Here is a 20,087-nt window from a genome sequence, read left to right on the forward strand (position 1 = left end):
CCAGAGAGGGGTTTTGTATGCAATTTACAGGGCTTTGAATGCCCTCAACAAAAAAGCAAGATGGTGGATATCCACACTACCACATCCACTGGGGCCCCTGAGTGGAATGAACGGTGAAGGGGGCCTTATTGCTACCACAAGAACCTGGTTGGAGCTCTGTGAATTTGAGGAAGACTCTTTCCATCTTAAGCCTCTCTTTTCTCACCTTAAAATGGATTTAAATGCTGTCCTGCCCTCTTTCCAGGGCTGTTTCAAGCCTAGTAGGCTCTGACACTGGTGGCTGGTAACACTGAGCAAGCCAACATCTCTGAGCCTCCATTTGCTCAAACGCAGGGAGAGGAAGGGGGAGCCTACCTCTCAGGAAAGTTGTGAGAATTCAGTGAAATTGTGTGTAAAGCTCCACCGCAAGAGCCTCATGCCCCATAGCCATTCCCTCCTCCTACCCTAAGTGGTGCCCTGGACTCTTGCACAAGCGCACGCCCTTCCCTGCACCTGGAACCCCCCTCCCACTTCTCCAGCTGCTGAAATTTTGCCCTTCTTTCAAGGCCCTCCTCCCACCCCCCACCATGAAACTGTCCTAATTCTACCTCACAAATAAGAGAGAGGGTTTCTCCCTCCTTGGGGTCCCTTCTTGATGGTTCCTTCCTTCCAACATTGATCCAGCCCATCTTGCACTGCAGTTACGCCCCCACAAGACTCCTTGAGAGTTCCCCACGGGCAGGTCACACAGACTGTTTTTACTCATCTCCAGATTTCCTGGAGCGCCAAGCACAGAACTTAGCATGAGCTGGGTCTTAGGGAGGTCCATAGGCCACGACAAGGACTTTGGACTTTGTTCTGAATAACCAGGCGGGGCGGGGGCGGTTGGAGAGCTTTAAAACAGGGGAGTGACATGATCTGAATTATGCTTGGACACTAGGTTAGGTCCCCATCCAGAAAATCTCCTCCTGCATTTGCTGTCCAGGCCTAACATTCCAGAATCGGTGCACAATTCCCTTTATGACTCAGTAACTTCAAAATGCATACAATCCTTATATGTAAGCTATATCTCAATTTTTAAAGTTTTAAAAATAAAAGTAAAATGTTAAGTGCAACTTCATGCCGGGAGAGATCAAAATAAAAGCACCCCCTTCCCCGGGGCAGGATTCAAAAGTTGTCCCTCCACACTATGACCCAGGCTTCCAGACTGGGATCCAGTGGCTGGTGAGCTCCCATCTCAACCCATCCTCCATCTCACCTCCTTCATTCCCTTTGGATAATTCTACACCTATCTGTGTTCCTGAATGTAAGCTCCTTGGGGGCAAGGGCCAAACATGATTCATTCCATATCTTTCCTCCCCTAGTACCTGCCATAGTGTTCAAGAAATAGCTGATCATTAAGATAGTCACTTACACCTTAGCATGAATTAGAAACATCAGCTCCTTCTTAAGAACAGAATTTTCTAGGGAAAGGCGACAGCAAGCATAAGAGTCCAGGGAGCCATGTGGGTTGAAGAGACAGGACAGGGAGAACCAGAGTTGTAGACCACAGTCCTGAAAGAAGCCTCAGGTGGTCACCCCTATCTTTTGGAATCCATTTCACCACTGGTGAATAGGTAATATATCATTCCCATTTACCCAAGAGAGGTTAAATAATGTATCTAATGTCCCTCACCCATTAGTAAGCCATGAAGACAGGGCAGGAACTCAGGTTTCCTCACCACAGGACCAGAGTTTTTCTATTACCATAGAGAAGGGGGCACACAGTCAGCCCACTTAACAGCTAACTCTATGGGACTGGCCCTGGCTCCTGGGGTGACAATGCTGAAGGGTCCAGGATCCCAGCACACTGGGGGGTGCCGAGTGTGTGAGTTGGGGTGCCCATGGGCATGAACTGCCAAGAGATGGCATCAGCACCAAAGGCCTGTGCCCACTTCCCAAGGTAACCAAGGCTAAACCAGGACCCTCATGTACACATGCCCCTGGTCCACCAGCAGTAAGATGGGTGCAGGCACAAGTGCACCCCTGGGGGCAGGGAGGGGGCACAGTCCCCCTCAGAGCCCTGGGGAGGCCGAGCAGCAGAGGGGCCCAGGGTCAGTCACCGCCCCCCCACCCCGTCCCTCCACAGCAGAACACCAGCCCGGGAGTCCTACAGTGTTGGGAGGAAACATCTCTAGTCACAGGCTAAATATCTTTGGTGACAGAGAAGCAATCACAGGCTGAGAAGGACTGTGTTTGTTTTAAGTAAAGAAGAGTACATTCAGGCAGGCTTGGAGGAAACAACAACTACAACCCCTCATCCAAGATGGCTAGCAGTTTAACTGAGCCATGAGGCACATTTATTTTGTTGATTTGGGATGGCAGGGCCTAAAGCGATGAGACTTGGCAGGCTGTCTCTCCATACACCTCAGGGAGCAGGCCTTTCGCAGGAAGCAGCCTGAGGCTGGGGAAGGAGAACGGGGTTGGGGGGTTGCCTGTCCCTGCCTGAGCCTTTATACAGTGAAGACCCACCTCCAACCGGGAGGGGAGAGGGGTCAGGGTGAAGATGGCAAGACATAAGGGAGGAAAGTGACCTGTTCTTTTAAGTCAAATCCACACAGCTAAGCACAGCCATGCACAGGCTTTTCCCTTATAAACACCCTCCTGATGCTGAGGGGGGCCTGGGGACGGACCCAGAGGGCATGGGTTCTATCCCCTCCTCTGGCCTGTCTCCTGCAGCCTCCTCCATGCACTGAAGCCCAGGGCTGTGCAGCAGCCTCTCTCCTTGGACCTCCACTGGGCCCTGGAGGGACCGGGCAGAGCCCCTGGGACCATGGTTGGACTGAAGCCTTCAGAGGTGCCTCCCACAACGGCTGTGAAGTTCCTGGGGGCGGGCACAGCGGCCTGCTTTGCTGACCTCCTCACCTTTCCACTGGACACGGCCAAGGTCCGCCTGCAGGTAGGCGCCCTTTGGCCGAGGGTCATTACTCCCATCAGCGGAGGGGCTGAGTTCTCCACCGGGGCACCTGCAGTGTCTGCCCGCTCGCTCTTCCTCACAGAGGACCCTGAGCAGGCCACTCACCCCACTGCCCACAACCCTGCCTCGCCACCTCCCCATCACCATCACCCAAGACCAAAAGATCTTAATTCCTCGGCAGGACATGCCAGGGCCCTTCATGGCCTTGCCCTACTTTGTAAGCCAAAAAGTGAGAAGTAGAAGTAAGGAATTACTGGGTGAGCTTGGGCAAGCCACTGACAATTTGTACCAAGAAAAACAATCCACGCTGTTCTCCCTGAGGATCCAACACCACACTGTGTACAACAGTTTGTGGGCTGGAAACTGCTACACAAAACTGTCATTTTTACCGGGATGTGATGCTGTGATCACGCTTTTCCAAGGTCCAGCCCCAAGCAGGCCCCCCTGCACACAGCCCCATCCACCCCCCACCCAGCCCCTCACACCGCTGCGGGGTGTAACCATGGGTCCACCTGGAAACACACTGGTGAACAGCACAGGTGTAAATGCCACAAAGGACAAGTATAAAGACCTACGGAAATGATTTTTAGAAAGAGTGGACCAGGTCTGATTTGGAGAGTCAGGGAGGCTTATCTGAGAAAAAGGTTTCTAGGCATAGGTCAAAGTGCCATCCGCAAACGTCCTGGGCAGGGGAGGAGGAAGGAAAGGTGGTTGGTAATCCTGAGACTTTTCCCTGACCCACCGCCATCACTGTGGATCACCACAGTCGGCAGCCCTAGTGCCCAATGTGCTTCATGTTTTCTTGCTTCTCTGCCTTGGCATTTACTGTTCCCTCTGCGTGGAATGCCTTTCCTGCGCCATCCACATGCTCTACATCTTAGCTGTCCTTCAAGACTAGTTCAAATGCCACCTCCTCCCTAACACTCTCAGGTGTAAACTTTCCCCCTCTGTGAACTTCAGTGATACTTCCTCCACACCACTCTTATGGGATCTACCACTTCCTACTTTGTATCAATATTATAGTATTTGTAAGTTTAAATTATCCCCCATGCTAGAGTGCAGGCTCCTTGCAGCCAAGGACTGTGGCTTATACAGTTGACCCTTGAACAATGCGAGGGTTAGGGGCATGGACCCCATGCAGTTGAAAATACGTGAACAATTTATAGTCGGCCCTCCATACATGAGGTTCCTCCATTGCCATGGTTCCTACATATCCCTGGTTCCACATCCACAGATTCAACCAACCATGGATCCAACCAACCGCAGATCATACAGTACTGTAGTATTTAATATTGCAAAAAGATCTGTGTATAAGTGGACCCTCACGGTTCAAACCTGTGTTGTTCAAGGGTCAACTGTATACATCTTCCATACCCCAGAGTCCCCAGCACCAAGGCAGCACTCTATAGTCATTAACAATCATCGTGACTGCTAAGTCCCTAAGTATGAGGCCTTTTGCCAAGCACTTCACAAATACTATCTCACCCCCCTGAACTGGGCCATGTTCTCCACATTTACTGGGGAAGAGACCGAGGCTCAGCAAGATCATGGAACTTGTCCCAGCTCACAAAGTTTGAACGGCAGAGCCACGGCTCAAACACTGACCATCAGATACCACCCACATCGTCCATCCCACGCTAAGCTCTTTGCTTGGCCCTCTTACCTCCATCACTGAGGATAGTTTTCTGGCGCCCAGCGTTAGATTGGGCCCAGCAAGCAACCACATTCTCGACCCTGGGATGACGTCACAAAACTGAGTTCCAGCTGACAGTTCTTTTCCTGTAAGTGCCGCCATCATTTCACTCTTCAGCTGTAGCCACTTGTCTCGGTTTGTACTTTCACTTGGCAAACATTCACTGAGCATCTTACGGGTGCTGGGCCCTGTGCTATGAGCTGTACCCTAACTCATTTAATCCTCTCGACAACTCCATGCGGTAGGTGTTGCTGTCCTCATGTTACAGATAAGTAAGCTGAGGCTGAGAAAGATTAAGTTCAAGAAGCTGGTCAAGCTAGGATGTGAATCCAGGTCTAATGCCAGAGTTCACATTCGTTGTCCCCGTGCTATACGCCCTGTGAGGGGCCCAGGCTGAGGGTTCAGGAGAGGCCTTGGTGGGAGGTTCTGGTGTCCAAGCTGAGTCCCACGGAGCCAAGAGCGAACAGCCCGGCAAGGAGAGAAGGAGATATTCCAAGCAGAAGGAGCAACATGGGCAAAGGTGTGGGAGGAAGCGTCTGGCAGGAGCTGAGAGGACCAGGAGGGGATTAGCGGAGAGAGAGGCTGAAGAAGAGGCAGGGGCCGGGCCGCTCCCTGAGTCTGCGAAGCACAGCCGAGGGGGGCTATCGCCCAGCCGCGCTACCCACCGCAGGACTGGCAGGCTCTCCGGAGAGTAACTAAATTTGGTGTCACGTTGTTTTTGCCCCTCCAGCTGGAGGCCGAGGTCTCCGCAGGGGTGGCCACTCAGGTTGTAAATGAGCCCAGAAATACCCAGCAGCAGAATGGAGTCAGGTGGTTTTAACTGAGCTACTTAACGTCGGTTTCTGAAGAGAAAGAACTGGCAACAATCATAGCTACCTGATAGAACCGTGAGAATTAACTGCCTGACACAGTAACACGGCTCAAAATGTTAGTTTTCTTTCCTTTCCCAACTCCAGCTTCTGCCTAAATTCCTTCAGTAGAGAAGAAAATGACTGAACAATCTCAGAAAATGCTCGTGACTAACAGAAGGCTAGTCCTTTGGCACCAGCACCGAGTGGGGAGAGCACATAGATCCATGTGGGACTCCAGTCCACCCACCTGACCATGTGGTTGTTTCTCTCATCAGATTTACACCCTCATTTTTGCGTTTGGGAGCCTGGAATGTGGTGATGTTCGTCACCTACGAGCAACTGAAACGGGCCTTGATGAAAGTCCAGATGCTACGGGAATCTCCATTTTGACTAAGACAAGGCCACTTGGTACTTAAGTAGGACAAAACCAGTTAAGGATGGAATAAAGCAGCGGGTCCACACACACAAGGACATAGACCCACACATGTTTACAGAACTGTTTACTTGCTGCTGACTCAAGAAACAGAAGAGGAGGAAGGACTGTGGTCTTCAGTGCTTTGTCTTAAGAACACCTTTGTTTTGCACTGACAACATGGAAAATAAATTACATTAATTTGTGAAACCCATCAGGTTGGATGCCTAACATTTAGGCAAGGAAAAACAAAACAGATCCATTTGGATAAAACGGAAGTTTGCAAACTTACGTCCCCTGAAAAATCTGATTAGACAATGAATTATAAACAGGAAAGGGACAGGAGTGGCATGCGATTCACTTGGAAATCAGCTGAGTCTACAGGGGCATCGCCAAAGCAACACAAAGCTTCTGACTGCAGCCTTCGGTTAGCCATGCATCATCAGCTATATTTGTAGCGTGCCTGCTGTGTAAAACCCACCGGGATTCCAGGAAACGTGAGAAGAAAAGAAAACCTAGAACCTGTGTCAAAGGAGCACTGCTGAGCCAGTGTGAGGCTTAGACCCATAAATGTTTGCTGATGACACTGGAGAATCAAGAGGGCAGCCTCAGTCTCTTTCCTGTAAAATGGGAGTAATAATCCCTTTCCTCCTACCTCACTTGGAGTGTTTATGAGGATCAAGTGAGAAGGTGGGCAAGAAAGCACACTATAAAAGCAAAAGCTCTGTACAAATGTAAATAGAAGGACCATGCCTTGGGAAAGATTTTGTAGGTCAGTGAGGAAGTGCCAGGGAAGAAGTTTTTGAAGGACACAGTTGTCTAGAGGTGAGACCAAAGGAACCAGGGGTTTGGGGGCCAGGGGTGACAGAGAATGATGTGCAGCTGTGGGAGCCCCCCACTCCGTGCTGGACTGTGAGGCACCTTGAAGGGTGTGGAGTTTGGGGACAAAGATAAATACTGAGCTGAGAGCCTAAAGTACCAGGAATCAGAATTTTTGGAAAATTACTATGACTCAATAAAGGAATTCACACCTTGAGTGTGGGAATGAGAATAGCCACCTTTCTGCCTTCTCTTTCTTGGATGGAATCACCCTTTCTCGCTTCAGGCTTCCTGTGTGTCAGCGCTGGGCCACACCTGGCCCACACACATACACTGCCTTCTGCCCTTCTGCAGGCTGGCTGCTCTGTCATTTAGGGGTTCGGCACCTCCATATGTAAAAGGCAGGCTTGAACCAGATAACCTCCTTCTGAACTTAACTGGCCGTATTTCACATTGATAATTGGGACCCAGAATGCCAGACTTTCTGCTTCTTAGCAGCCTGTGTGGCTCTGATGTCAGAACTGGGTTCAAACCACAGACACACACACAACTATTAGCAACCTAACCATGGGGAATCCTTGCACCTCAGAGTCCTACAGAGAAGTGGGAATGACAATCCTCACTTTGCAGGAGGTGTTCAGTGATGTCATCCTTCCTTCCCTACTCTGACTCCTCTGCACCCTGGGGAAAAACGAACATCCACTTTCCGAAATCAGCACTTTCCTAAATCTAAATCATAATTTTTGAGCATCTACATATACGAAGTGGAAAGTCCAAGCAAAAGCAAAAAAATAAAAATTATTTTGATTTAATGTCTGGTTCAGCTTTCAAATAAAAGCTATATTTAAAACTTTCTTTTGACTTGACGGCATGTGCAAATCATTTTTAAACACTTGGTCTTGATTTGTAAGTTCCTAGAGGCCAAGGACTATGCCTTCCATGAGCTTCTATGTAGCAATATTAACCCATCATCTATCCAGAGCATACTATTCAGATGATGCTGCTGAAAGAGGGGATAAATGCTTCTGAGAGATATTTTGATTGAGATCAGAAGCCTAGTGACCTCCAACTTCAGGCTTTTGGGAGAGGGAAAACAAGACTGGTGGGAGGTCTTCTGAGGTTTTTCTGGGCAAAATACTAGATCTCTTTCTCCACTTCTTAAAGGTAAAGGTTGAACCAAATGACCTAAGACTAAAGTTCTGTGATTCTAAGAACTAAGAGCTTCCTCCAAGCCACAGGCATTCCCTTCCTAGTCCTGCCTCCCACTTTCTGCCACCAGGAAGCCAGGGATGCAAACTCCTGAGGTCAGATCACCAGCTGAGGCCAATACCCATTCCCCCACTGCACCCTCACAGACACCTACCTCCATCAAGTCATTCAAAATGTTACTGAACCAGGCTTCCCTGGTGGCGCAGTGGTTGAGAGTCCGCCTGCCAATGCAGGGGACGCAGGTCTGTGCCCCGGTCCAGGAAGACCCCACATGCCGCAGAGCGGCTGGGCCCGTGAGCCATGGCCGCTGAGCCTGCGCATCCGGAGCCTGTGCTCCGCAACAGGAGAGGCCACAACAGTGAGAGGCCTGCGTACTGCAAAAAAAAAAAAAAAAAAGTCATGTACCACAATGTTCACTGCAGCCCTATTTACAATAGCCAGGACATGGAAGCAACCTAAGTGTCCATCGACAGATGAATGGATAAAGAAGATGTGGCACATATACACAATGGAATATTACTCAGCCATAAAAAGAAACAAAATTGAGTTATTTGTAGTGAGGTGGATGGAACCAAACTTGAATCCTCTCGCCCACACACAGTAAAGCTGATCTACTGACACTGGGTTGTGGTGAAGGAAAGTACAGCACCTATTGCAGGGCACCAAGCAAGGAGTTCAGGAAAGCTAGTACTCAAAACGTGAACTCCCTGTTTGCTTTGTTTGTTTGTTTTTGGCTGGGTCGAGTCTTAGCTGTGAAACGCTGGATCTTTCGTCGCAGCACACAAGCTTCTCTCTAGTTGTGGTGCACAGGCTTGTCTTTAGTTGTGGCACACAGGCTTGGTAGTTGCAGTGCATGGGCTCTCTAGATGCAGCGCGTGGGCTTAGTTTCCCTGTGGCATGTGGGATCTTAGTTCCCCGACCAAGGATCGAACCCGCATCCCCTGCATTAGAAGGCGGATGGCGGATTCTTTAGGATTCTTAACCACCAGGGACCACTAGGGAAGTCCCCCCCCACACACCAGGGATTGAACCAGTGCCCCCTGCAGTGGAAGCACAGAGTCTTACTCACTAGACCACCAGGGAAGTCCCAGCAAAGCATTTTTAAAGGCAAAGTGAAGGAGGGGCATCCCAGGGTCTGTGATCAGCTTGTGCACAGTTCTCTGATTGGCTGATGGTGAGGTAACAGGATGATGTCACAGGGGTAACATTATCAATCCTTAGGCGCCAGTAGGTCTGGGGGCTATGGGCTCATCATCATCAAGTAGTTAATTTCTTCCATTTGGTGGGAGTTTTAACATCTGTAAAACTACTCAGGAGATGAGCATCAGATATGATTATCTAGGTAATTCACAGAGGAGCTAAAGCAGAGACTATAGGAGAGGGGTCTGTCCCAGGAAGGCCCCATAGGGTCCTGCTGGGTTATAGAAAGAAATCTGCTTTTTCACAAGCTCTTCTAGTATATCAGGAAAAATGAGATAGTTTGACCCCTGACTCAGTCACATTCGTGACATAGTGGATTATTGACTTCACAGAAATCTTGTTAGTAAAAGTAATATTTTTAAAGGAAAATTTTATTCAGGAGGAATGAATGTTAAGTAAGGAAATATAATTACACCTCTATAGATGAGTTAATTTGTGTCGGGACACTCTGAAAAGTACAGAGCGCCATACAAACCAAAGTATTCATTGTGCATACATCGTTAGCCACACATTGTACTAGGTGCTGAGGTGAACGAGGCCCGTCCTGCCTTCAGGGAGTTCACTGGGGTGGTGGATGGTGGGGCAGGAGAGACAACGATGCAGTGTGATGAGAGCCACCGTAGGGAAATGCACAAGGCACTCAAGAGCAGAAACCCAGATGAAGGACACCTGACCTGGTTTGGGGCCCAGGAAGCTTCTTTGCAGAGGACACCTAAAGGACAGATAGGAGTTATCCTAGCAAAAGAGGGGAAAGTCATTCTAGGTAGAGGTAATGGCTTGTACAAAGGCCTAGAAAGAAGCAAGAACAAGGGGCATTCAAATATTGCCAGCTATCAGCATGGCTAGGTTGCAGACTAAAATGAAGCAGTGAGAGAGATGGGGATAAAGAGGAAAACAGGGGCCCTGAAAGGCTGGAGAAGCCACATATTATGGACTGAATATTTCTGCCCCCAAAATTCATATGTTGAAGCCCCAACACCCAATGTGATGGTATTTGGAGTTTGGGCCTTTGAGAGGTAATTAGGTTTAGATGAGGTCATGAGGGTAGCACCCCCATGATGGGATTAGGGTCCTTATAAGAAGAGGAAGAAAGACCAAAGTGCTCTCTCTCCACCATGTGAGGACACAGTGAGAAGGCTGTCTGCAAGTCAGGAAGAGGGCCCCCACCAGGGAACCTAATGGATGGGCACCTTGATCTTACTTCCCAGCTTCCAGACCTTAATGAGAAATAAACTCCTGTTGCGAAAGCCACTAGGTCTGTGATATATTGTTATGGCAGCCTGAGCTAAGACACCACCCTAAGGAGTCTGGGGTATTCTGAGGGTAATGTGGAGCCGCTGAAGTGTTTCAAGTAGGGATGACTGACTGCAGTGCAGAGAATGAATTAGTGGGGTGGACTCTGGTCACAGGAAGATGAAGCTGTTGTCATAACCCAGACAAGAGTATTGGAAGTGGAAGTTGAGTGAATAGAATAGTAATAAAATCAACAGAAGATTCCATCTGGAAGGAGTAGTGAGAAAAAAGGACAATGCTCACATGTTCCAAGTAACTTAGAAATACCCTCAGTAATATTCCCAGCAAATCATTTTTTGGCCTCTGAACCAAACCACTTGGGTAGTAGCAGACTCACCATCTCCAGCTCTGCCTAGTAGAAAGTTTTCTGATAATGAATCAAAGGCACAGATCTTGTAGCATTTATTGCTTTGCCGACTTCTGTTATTTGTTAAACATATGCTGGGTCTGACATACATAGGGGACTAAGATGCCCCTCTGACAGGCTCCCACAACCCTGGTCACACTGTGCCCACCTGTCTGATGGTCACACTAGCCTATAAGTTCCTTGCAGGCATGAACAGGGTATTGTTTATACTTGTATCCCTCGCCTTTAGTAGAGTGCCTGGAATATTGCAAACTTAATGAGTGAATGAATTAATGTTTTGATTTTTAAAAATTGTAATAAAAGTCACAACATAAAATTTACCATCTTAACTATTTTTGTGTTCAGTGACCTCAAGTTCATTTATAATGTTGTGCAATCATCCATCCCGAGAACTTGTTTCATCTTGCAAAACCGAAATTCCATACCCATGAAACAATAACTCCCCATTTCCCTCTCCCAGGAAGCCCTGGCAACCACCATTATACATTCTGTCTCTCAATTTTACTGTTCTAGGTACCTCATATAAGTGGAATCATATAGAATTTATCTTTTTGTGACTGGCTTATTTCACTTAGCATAATGTCCTCAAGGTTCATCCTATAGCATGTGTCAGAATTTCCCTCTTTTAAAAGGATGAAAAAGATTCCATTTTATATATATATATATATATATATATGTATGTATGCCACATTTGGCTTATCCATTCTTCCATCAATGGATATACTTAGGTTGCGTCTACCTTTTGGCTATTGTGAATAATGCTGCTATGAACATCGGTGTACAAATATCTCTCCAAGACGCTGCTTTCCATTATTTTGGGTATATACCAAGAAGTGGAATTGCTGGATCAATTGCTGGATCATTCTGTTTTTCAGTTTTTGAGGGACTGCCATACTGTTTTCCATGGCAGCTGTACCACTCTGCATTCCCACCAAGAGTGCACAGTGTTCCAATTTCTCCACATCCTCACCAACACTTATTTTCCATTTAAAAAAATAATAACCATCCTAATGAGTGTGAAGTGGTATCTCGTGGTTTTGATTTGCATTTCCCTGATGATTAGTGATATTGAGCATCTTTTCATTTGCTTATTGGCCATCTGTGTATCTTCCTTGGAGAAATGTCAATTCAAGTCCTTTGCCCAACTTTGAATTGGGTTTTTGTTGTTGTTTTTGAGTTTTAGTAGTCCTCTATATATTCTGGATATTAACCTCTTATGAGATATGTGATTTGCAAATATTTTCTACCATTCTGTAGGTTGTCTTTTTACTCTGTCGATTGTATTCTTTGATGCACAAAAGTTTTTAATTTTCATGAGCTCCAATTTGTCTATGTTTTCTTTTTTTTTTAAATCAATTTATTTATTTATTTATTTTTGGCTGCGTTGGGTCTTCATTGCTGCGTACGGGCTTTCTCTAGTTGTGGCGAGCGGGGGCTACTCTTCGTTTTGGTGCATGGGCTTCTCACTGTGGTGGCTTCTCTTGTTGCAGAGCACAGGCTCTAGGCACATGGGCTTCAGTAGTTGTGGCGCACGGACTTAATTGCTCTGTGGCATGTGGGATCTTCCCGGACCAGGGCTCAAACCCGTGTCCCCTGCATTGGCAGGTGGATTCTTAACCACGGCGCCACCAGGGAAGTCCCTGTCTATGTTTTCTTTTGTTGCCTGTGCCTTCGGTATCACATTTAAGAAATCATTGCCAAATATAATGGTATGAAGCTTTTATCCTGTGTTTTCTTCTAAGAGTTTTATAGGTTTTTTGGGTTTGTGGGGTTTTTTTTGGTCACAAGGCATGAGGAATTTCCCCAACCAGGGATCAAACCTGTGCCCCCTGCATTAGAAGTGCAGAGTCTTAACCACTGGACCACCAGGGAAGTCCATATAGTTCTCTAGATCTTATATTTAGGTCTTTGATCCATTTTAATTTGTGTGTATGATGTTAGGTAAGGATCCAAGTTCTCTCTAAAATAAGTAAATTTTTAAGAGCTAAAGAAAACCCCTTCCTAAAATAGAGCTTTGCCTTTGAGAGCAAAAAACAATGAATAATCTATATTTGCAGAGGGCGTGGGGATCTCTTGAGTATTCAAGTATACATCTCAATTCATGTCAATGGAATGAGTATGAACCTCGTAACAAAAACCAAAGTTAGAATCCCCGTTCTGATACTTATTAGCTATGTGACATGGGTCAAATTCTTGGTCTCCTTAAGCCTCAGTTTATTTACCTATAAAACATGGGTAATAATTTGACAGACAGCAAAAATCCACAGCTTTGTCAACTAAAAGTGGTAAACTTTGTAGGAAACAAACTGGATTCCTCATGCATTGTTGGTGGAAATGTAAGATGGTAGAGCCACTTTGGAAATTTTTGAATTTTTTAAAATATTAAATATATATTTACCATCTGATCCAGCCATCCTACTTTTAGGTATTTACCTAAGAGAAATGAAATCATATGTCCACACAAAGATTTGTACATGAATGTCAATAACAGCATTATTCATAATAGCCCCAAACTGGAAATATGTAACCCAAATGCCCATCAACTGGTGAGTACACAAACAAAATGTTCTATATCCCTGTGATGGAACACTACTCAGCAATAAAAAAGGACCAGACTGCTGACTCATGCATCAACATGGATGGGCCTCAAAAAACATTATGTTAAGTGAAAGAAGCCAGACACCAAAGACTACATTGCACTTATATGAAAATTTTCGAAAATGCAAAGCTGTAGAGACAGAAAGTAGATCAGTGGTCATCCAGGGCTGAGGTGAGAGAAGGAAATGACTGCAAACAGACACAACACAACTTTTGGGGGTGATGGAAGTATTTTAAAACTGGATTGTGGTCATTACTGCACAACTGTATACATTTACTAAGAATTAATTAAATCATACACTTAGCAATGAGTGAATTGTATGGTATTTAAGTTGTACCTCAATAAGGCTATTAAGAGTGCAAAAGGTTATGACAGTTCATGGCAGTACTACTGTAACAGACAAAAAGTGGACACAACTGAAATGTCCCATCAGCAGTAGAGTGAATACGCTGGATATACTCATACAGTAGAGACTATACAGCAACGATAATTAAAGGTCTACAACTTCATGTAACTTGGCTGAATCTCACAAATTTAATGTTGAGTGAAAGACAGAAAATAGTACAATTCCATGTATATGATGTTTAAGAACAGGCAAAACAAATATTTGATGTTAAAAATCAGTATAGGGGGGCTTCCCTGGTGGCGCAGTGGTTGGGAGTCCGCCTGCCGACGCAGGGGACGCGGGTCCGTGCCCCGGTCCGGGAGGATCCCGCGTGCCGCGGAGCGGCTGGGCCCGTGAGCCATGGCCACTGAGCCTGTGCGTCTGGAGCCTGTACTCTGCAACGGGAGAGGCCACAACAGTGAGAGGCCCACATACCGCAAAAAACAAAAAACAAAACAAAACAAAAAAGATCCTGCATGCCACAACTAAAATCTGATGCAGCCAAATAAATAAATAAATATATTTTAAAAAATCAGTACAGTAGTTATTCTCTGGGAAAATAGTGACTGAGAAGGGACATGAGAGGTTGTTTCTGCGGTGTTAATAATGTTTCTTTTTAAAATTTTTTAGGTTTATTGAAGAATAATTCACAAATAATGTTAATGTTTCTTGATGAGTGCAAATTATATAGAGGCATTCACTATATGAAAGTTTATCAAGCTGTACACTTATGATTTGTGCACTGTTTAATATGTATGTTATACTTCTATAAAAATTTTACTTAAAAGTGCACTCAGGGCTTCCCTGGTGGCGCAGTGGTTAAGAATCCACTTGCCAATGCAGGGGACCGGGTTCGAACCCTGGTCGGGGAAGATCCCACATGCCCGGAGCAACTAAGCCCGTGTGCCACAACTACTGAGCCTGTGCTCTAGAGCCCATGAGCCACAACTAATGAAGCCTGCACGCTTAGAGCCCGTGCTCTCCAACAAAGAGTAGCCCCCGCTCACTGCAACTAGAGAAAGCATGTGCGCAGTAACAAAGACACAACTCAGCCACACATAAATAAAAGAAAATTGATAAATAAAAAAAAAGTGCACTCAACTTGAAGAAGGGACCACTGGTGATCTCCAAGAAGTGTGTGTGTGTGTGTGTGTGTGTGTGTCTGTAGGGATAATGAGAGGTGCTAGCCACGTAAAGATCTGAGGAAAAGTGTTCCAGGAAAAGGGAACAAGCAGTCCACAGGTCCTATGGGAAGGAGCTTGGCATGTTCAAAGAACAGAAAAAAAGACCTGTGTGGCTGGCGTAAAGTGAATGAAGAGATGAATGTGAGATCATTCATTTATTCATTCATCAGACATGTAAGAGCTGTGCCAGAAGCTGACATGTCAGAGGACAGCCAACTGTCCAGAAAGTTTGGCAGAGAAAGAAAGGAGAAAAAATAGCCACTGTAAAAGGAGTAGGAAAGTCCTGAGGTTATCTTTTAATTTATATACACACACACACACACACACACACACACACACACACACACACACACAGAGTAGAAGAAAGGAAAGATTGAAGATAGGAGGAAAGGTCCTAGAGAAAACAGAAGAGCATAGAATAATGCGTGCAGGTAGGAGGGATCACTCTGGAAAGGATATGGTAAACCTAGAAATAAAAGAGTCACATAGGCAAGAATTTTGAAATGGAGAGAAGCAAAAGGAAGGCATTCTCCAATCCTTTCATTGAAATTTGAGGAACAGTCACATATGAGAGTAGATGAGTGAACCTGCATAATTATTTACAAGAATGATGATTTTAATTTTAAAAGCTCTTTTTTCCTTAAAGTATAATTTAATGAAGAAACTGAGATTCTCTGATGCACCCCTGACACTGTTCTCTGCCGTGCTGAGCTGTATGGAGCCCTCACCGGGCAGCCGGGCATTCCAAAGTGTAAGGCACCAGGCCTCCTGCAGGCTCCCCACCAGCTGTCCCAGGGCCCTTGCACCATGGATAGGAAGTTCCACATCAGGCACAGCCACTCACGGAACAGGCTGCCCACCAACACGTGATAGGGTCTTGGAAATTCACAGAGGAAATATGCAAAGCAGATTGTCCTCTACATACCCACAGTCAGTTATGATACAGAAATATAACTTAAATACGTCAAGAAAGATTGAATGCAAATACTCTGAGGAACTATTACAGTCGAGATTATTTCACGCTGTATATTTACCATTTATTGGGTATTGTGGTAAAGGGTCTGAGGATAACACCATTATCATATTACGCTGAGATTATAGAGGACATTATGAACAATGAAAAAAGTTATGCTTTAGGAGTTCCCTGGTGGTCTAGTAGTTAGGATTGCGGGCTTTCACTGCCGTGGCCCAGGTTCAGTCCCTGGTCTGGGAACTAAAATCCCACAAGTCGCCTGGCATGGCCAAAAAAAACGTTATGCTTCATTGCCCAATTTTATTAGGGCTGACTATCTAAGTTTTCTTGGCAATAAAAAGATAGCAGTACATTGATATTATGAATCAGTGTAGATCATCAAACTTTTTCTTTTTGAAATTTGAGGAATGGTCACATCTTCTACCAATAAAGCCAGTGGAAACTGCCAAAGAGGCATGGTGGTAGGCTGGTCAGAACTCAAAAATGACATAAAGATGTGCATTTTGCCTGAGAAATATACTCAACTCTCTGAATCCCTATATTATAATATGCTACATAGTTTATACAACAAAGGATTTATTTGAATTATTTATTATTTATCTGAATTTTATTCTCCTGAAGGTTTTGTAATGAATTGAGTTCAAGATAACTAGGTGATTACTTTGAAACTTTATATTTCTTTCAATAGATGAGCATGCTAATGTTGCAGAGCTTGCAAATGTCCTTGAGAGAGACATGTCACTGGCTAAGAATGTTTCCATGTATTGCTGCCTGGGCTCTGCCCCTAAGAAGAGACATAAGTAATAAATGTGCAGCAAGTACATTCGTCAAGGTGCAATGTTCCATCTGCAAAAAGATTTAAAAGGACTTTCCATCCACAAAAGATACTCTTTTTATTCGATATAAGATGGCAATGAAAGGGACTCCCCTCGTGGTCCAGTGGTAAAGAATCCACCTTCCAATGCAGGGGATGTGGGTTCAATCCCTGGTCGGGGAACTAAGATCCCACGTGCTGCAAGGCAACTAAACCCGCGCACCGCAACTACTGAGCTCACGCGCTTCAACGAGAGAGCCCACGTGCCGCAAACTACAGAGCCCACGTGCCCTGGAGCCCGCGGGCCACAACTGGAGAGAGAAAACCTGCACGCCACAACTAGAGAGAAGCCTGTGCGCTGCAACGGAAGATCCCATGTGCCGCAACTAAGACCCGATGCAACCAAAATAAACCAAAATTAATTAATTAATTACATTTAATTAAAAAAAAAAAGATGGCAAGGAAAGTAGGAGTCCTGAAAAGAAGTTTTGTCAGCTCTGGTACTGATAGAAATAGTCAAGATCCAGCTGACACAGCCAGTATAAGCAATTTGGATCTGTCTACAGGACTCACAAAGCATATTGCTTGCCTATTTGACTCAACACTTTCCTTTGTAATGATGAGAAATCCTGTACCAAAAGTTGGCAGACTTTCACATAAGTCTCTGGACAGCTTCCTTACAGAACTAGAAAAGGTTCAAAACACTGATGAAGAAAAAGTGCAGACTGCAGAGATATTCTGATCAGGCACTCACTCTGAGAAACACCATACTGTCTCTGTATAATAATGATACAGTCACACAACTACATAGCCAGAACAATCAATTATGGTTTTCTTCTGGATCTTTTAAAAGGTGTGAGAGCCTTCTTGATTCGGACCCTGTGACTTGCAGCAGAGTTCTAAACAAAATTACACATGGCTTGTTTCCATGGCTCCTCTCATTTATGAATACAGCCCATCAGCAATAGTACTCCTCAGAATATTAGACCAGTTATCCAGAAGCCACTGCTCAGAAGTCAGATCCCTATTTCTTTTACTGGACAAAGGTAGAAGGCTTCAAAAACCATCAGATATATTTCAGAGCTAATACTGAGTATTAATAATGTTTTGGAGTCATAATCCTGAAGTAATTCCTACTTCAGATTAGCTCAGATGTTAAATGATGGGATGAGAAAAACCTTTTCCATTTGATTAAAACAGAACTATAAGGAAAGTTTGCTGTATCAATATGGATGTTCATAAAACATTGCAAATATTAAGGAATAAAGTGGGCTTGCAGGGATTTCTGTGAATGTGTCACCTTATCTAAGCTTCTAGTCAACGTGTAAACAGAAAACCTGGTGATGCTTCTGATGAGAAAGGAGAACCTGATTTACCGTATTTAACTTCTGGCTCAGAGCAAATGAAGAATCCTGTGAAATGGTCATTGAGGAAGCAACAACAGATTCAACAACAAAACACAACTCTGATGTTGCCACAGCAGAAGTGACTGGCTTTCTCTTAAGCTGTGCTTTGAAATTCCACTATTTAGCTCTGAATTAAATGAGAAGTTTGTAGGAAAACTGCTACATACACCTTTTGCAGAGAAGAAAGCCATCAAAGACTCTGACATTGCAGCATAAAATTCTCTCTACATGTCCTTAACTTTGCTCACTCATTCAGGGAAGGTGCTTCAACACTGGATATACACACTGAGGCCAACTTTTTCAAGTCCACTTTACCATCTTATGCTGATACGGGAGTTCTGCTTCTTGTAAATTAGAGATGCCATCGTATCAGAATGGTTTAGAGTGTCACCTTCCTCACTTCTCACTGCTAATCTTCATTTGCAGTAATTTAGTTACGCCATTTTTTATTCACACTTGGTGTCTTTTTTTCTTTCTTAAAGTTAGCTTTATAGTGCCAGTCAAAAAAACTATTCTGCTGGTGCAATATAACTTACACTTAATGATGTTAAAAGTGTGTTGTATTGATGTTTGGCAAACATTTAATTTTGTCTGGAGTCTTGCTCATTACAGCACATCCTAATGCAACAAAAAGCTCCTTTTTTTTTTTTTTTGATTGATCCCTAGGTTGTTTGTTTCTTTTTAACAAAGAACTTTTTAGGAATCAGCACTGTACTTTTATTTTAAGGCAAAATTTTTTGGGTTTTTTTTCGTTTTTTAGGGGTTTTTTGGCCACAGCAAGCAGCATGCGGTATCTTAGTTCCCCAACCAGGGATTGAACCCAAGCTCCCAGCATTGGAAGCACAGTCTTTTTTTTTTTTTTTAATTGGGGTATAATTGTTTTACAATGTTGTGTTAGTTTCTACTGTACAGCAAAATGGAGTTCCCTGTGATATACAGCAGGCTCTCATTAGTTACTTATTTTATACATATTAGGTAGTATATATAAGTCAATCCCAATCTCCCAATTCAGCCCACCTTCCCTTTCCCCCACTTGGTGTCCATATACTTGTTCTCTCCATCTGTTGTCTCTATTTCTGCCTTGCAAACCGGTTCATCTGTACCATTTTTCTAGATTCCACATATATGCATTAATATACAACATCTGTTTTTCTCTTTCTGACTTACTTCACTCTGTATGACAGTCTCCAGGTCCATCCATGTCTCTACAAATGACCCAATTTTGTCCCTTTCTATGGCTGAGTAATATTCCATTATATATACGTACCACATCTTCTTTATCCATTCGTCTGTCGATGGTCATTTAGGTTGCTTCCATGACCAGGCTATTGTAAATAGTGCTGCAATGAACATTGAGATGCATGTGTCTTTTTTTTTCTTTAATTAATTAATTTTATTTATTATTTATCTTTGCCTGCATTGGGTCTTCATTGCTGCGCGCAGGCTTTCTCTAGTTGTGGCAAGTGGGAGCTACTCTTCCTTGTGGTGCGTGGGCTTCTCATTGCAGTGGCTTCTCTTGATGTGGAGCACGGGCTCTAGGCACGTGGGCTTCAGTAGTTGTGGCACTTGGGCTCAGTAGTTGTGGCTCACGGGCTCTAGAGCGCAGGCTCAGTAGTTGTGGCACACGGGCTTAGTTGCTCTGCAGCATGTGGGATCTTCCCAGACCAGGACTCGAACCTGTGTCCTCTGCACTGGCAGGTGGATTCTTAACCACTGCACCACCAGGGAAGTCCGCATGTGTCTTTTTGAGTTATGGTTTTCTCTGGGTATATGCCCAGTAGTGGAATTGCTAGGTCATATGGTAATTCTATTTTTAGTTTTTTAAGGAACCTCCATACTGTTCTCCATAGTGGCTGTATCAATTTACATTCCCACCAACAGTGCAAGAGGGTTCCCTTTTCTCCACACCCTCTCCAGCATTTATTGTTTGTAGAGTTTTTAATGATG

The 20,087-nt window shown here is 44.9% G+C and overlaps 1 long non-coding RNA gene, 1 other non-coding gene and 2 pseudogenes across 2 annotated transcripts in view; 2 read left to right on the top strand and 2 right to left on the bottom strand.

The window, feature by feature from the left end:
* LOC112411076 (uncharacterized) overlaps positions 1-8,212 on the bottom strand; it is a 21,422-nt gene extending 13,210 nt beyond the window's left edge. The window contains exon 1 of the long non-coding RNA XR_003005559.1: positions 8,074-8,212. This is a non-coding gene — a long non-coding RNA (uncharacterized LOC112411076). The remainder of the gene's footprint in view (positions 1-8,073) is intronic.
* Positions 8,213-12,578: 4,366 nt separating this feature from the next.
* Positions 12,579-12,651, bottom strand: TRNAR-UCU (transfer RNA arginine (anticodon UCU)). Its single transcript has one exon. It is a non-coding gene; the product is annotated as a tRNA-Arg (tRNA).
* Positions 12,652-15,754: 3,103 nt separating this feature from the next.
* On the top strand, positions 15,755-16,908 carry LOC112411074 (protein FAM91A1-like; annotated as a pseudogene).
* A 210-nt stretch (positions 16,909-17,118) lies between these two features.
* On the top strand, positions 17,119-18,885 carry LOC112411075 (protein FAM91A1 pseudogene; annotated as a pseudogene).
* Positions 18,886-20,087: the final 1,202 nt, after the last annotated feature.

The sequence above is a fragment of the Neophocaena asiaeorientalis genome, unplaced genomic scaffold, assembly GCF_003031525.2.
Source record: "Neophocaena asiaeorientalis asiaeorientalis breed wild unplaced genomic scaffold, Neophocaena_asiaeorientalis_V1.1 scaffold263, whole genome shotgun sequence".
Taxonomy (NCBI): domain Eukaryota; kingdom Metazoa; phylum Chordata; class Mammalia; order Artiodactyla; family Phocoenidae; genus Neophocaena; species Neophocaena asiaeorientalis.